This window comes from Carlito syrichta, unplaced genomic scaffold, assembly GCF_000164805.1.
Source record: "Carlito syrichta isolate Samal-C Ts95f unplaced genomic scaffold, Tarsius_syrichta-2.0.1 Scaffold304557, whole genome shotgun sequence".
Classification (NCBI taxonomy): domain Eukaryota; kingdom Metazoa; phylum Chordata; class Mammalia; order Primates; family Tarsiidae; genus Carlito; species Carlito syrichta.
In genome coordinates, this window is record NW_007248653.1 from 350,345 (window position 1) to 352,893 (window position 2,549).

A 2,549-nucleotide genomic window follows, 5' to 3' on the forward strand; every position below is an offset into this window, starting at 1 on the left:
GTGAGCCACTGCACCCGGCTTGTGATTTATTTCTTGAGGAGACCAGATCACTTGTGTTTTCTACACACTGGTAGTTATATCAAAAGACTTGATGAGGTTCAGGTTCTAGGTTTTAGCAAGAATGCTTATACGTAGCGCTTTGTATTTCCATCAGCAGGTACGTGTCACCCTGTTATCGTTCCCTTTTAGATGTTAGCAGCCACTGATCCACTGATGGTCATTTTCTGCATCTGTTATTGCATCAAAACGTTGAAATGCAAAATATTGCTTTGCTAACATTTCTTAACTTCATTTCTGCATGATTAGCTAGAATATTCTTTCTTTCTTTCCTTTTTTTTTGAGTCAGTCTCACTCTGTCACCCAGGTTGGGGTGTAGTAGCGCGATCACAGCTCGCTGCATCTTTGACTTCCTGGGCTCAGGTGATCCTCCCACTTCAACCTCCTGAGTAGCTGGGACTACAGGCATGTGCTGCCATGACTGGCTATTTTTTTTTTTTTTTTTGTAGAGAGGAGGTTTCACTATATTGCCCAGGCTAGTCTCAAACTCCTGGGCTCAAGAGATCCTCCAGCCTTGGCCTCCCAAAGTGCTGGGATTACAGGCATGAGTCATCGTGTCTGGCTTAGAATATATATATATATATTTTTTGAGTTGGGAGTCTCACTCCGTCGCCCAGACTGGAGTGCAGTGGCCGCTCCCGGCCACCGCAGCCTCCACCTGCTGGGCTCTGGCGATCCTTCCGCCTCAGCCTTCCGAGAAGCCGGAATTACAGGTGCGTGCTACCACACCCAGCTGATTTTTTGATTTATTGTAGAGATGAGGTCTCGCTGCCCAGGCGGGTCTCGAACCCGCGGGCTCAATCTCACTCTGTCACCCACACTGGAATGCAGTGGCACGTTCCCGGTCACTGCAATCTTGGCCTGCTGGACTCAGGCGATCCTCCTGCCTCAGCCTTCCAAGTAGCCAGAACTACAGGCACACGCTACCACACCTGGCTAATTTTTGATTTATTAACGAGACGAGGTCTCACCAAGTTGCCCAGGCTGGTCTCGAACCTGCGGGCTCAGGCCATCCACTTGCCTCGGCCTCCCAAAGTGCTGGGATTACAGCCTAAGCCACCGAACCCAGCCAGAATATTTCTATAAAGAAAAACATCTCCGTATCACCTATTTGGTTATCTTGACACACAGTGTGAAAGGGAAAGGCCGTTTCTTTTCCCTATTTACCAGTTTCAAAATAATATACTAATCCCTAGTATCCTTCAAAAGATGACAAATGAGATTTGGTGTTTTTCTAAGTACCATTACAAATTCATGGGTTTAATATATCTAATGAGGTCGGGCGCATGTGGCTCATGTCTGTCATCCCAGCACTTTGGGAGGTCGAGGTGAGTGGACTGTCTGAGCCCACAGGTTCGAGACCACCCCGGGCAACTTGGCCAGACCTCATCTCTACAATAAATCAAAAATAAACCAGGCATGGTAGCACACGCCTGTAGTTCTGGCTACTCCGAAGGCTGAGGCGGAAGGATTGCCGGAGCCCAGCAGGTCAACGCTGGGGTGGCTGTGAGCCTGCCACTGTCCTCCAGCCTGGGCAACAGAGTGAGACCTCAACTCAAAAAAAAAAGTGTGTGTGTGTGAGTGTGTATAATGTATATAGATAGCTATATATATATATTATACATATATGTATAAATAATATACACACCTAATGAGTCTGAGTTCAGTGATGTTCGAATCCTTACTGACCAATCCACAATTGGCCAGTGAGACTGTGGGCGCCTCTTCCTCTCCTCCCGAGCCCTTTGGACCCAGCTCCAGTGCAGTTTGATGGGTTCTTACTTCCTGTGAACCCAACTCCCGGGATCGTCTCTAAGACGCTTCTTAGTTCTGCTCTCAGGCCGGAGAAGAATGAACCCCTGCCCTTGGCCTCACGCCTTGTATGCATTGAGACACAAAGGTTTTTCCTTCCTTTTGGATCTTATCGGAAAGGTTTCTGGAAACAGGTGGCCAACTGAGTCAAGAAGGAAGGGGATGTGTGTAAACCCAATTTGTCCCCTCAGGCCAGAGGATGAGGCCCTAGACTCTAGTGAGTGCGGTGGAGGTGAGCACGGGGGTGGGGGGGGGGAGCAGGGGGACAAAAGTCACATGGTGGCTCGCACCTGTCATCCCAGTGCTTTGGGAGGCCGAGGTGGGAAGATTGCTTGAGGCCTGGAGTTGGAGACCAACCTGGTCAACACAGACTCTGTCTCTACAAAAAAGTTACCCAGGCGTGGTGGTGTGTGCCCGTAGTCCCAGAGACTTGGGAGGGTGAGGTGGGAGGACAGCTGGAACCCAGGGGTTTGAGGCTGCAGTGAACTATCATCACACTACTTCGGTACACTTCAGCCTGGATGACAGAATTGATGACCCTGTCTCTAAAAACATAAAAAGAATAGCAAAATATGTAATCCCACGGCTTTGGGAGGCTGAGGTGAGTGGATTGCCTGAGCCCGCAGGTTTGAGACCCGCCTGGGCAGCGAGACCTCATCTCTACAATAAATCAAAAAATC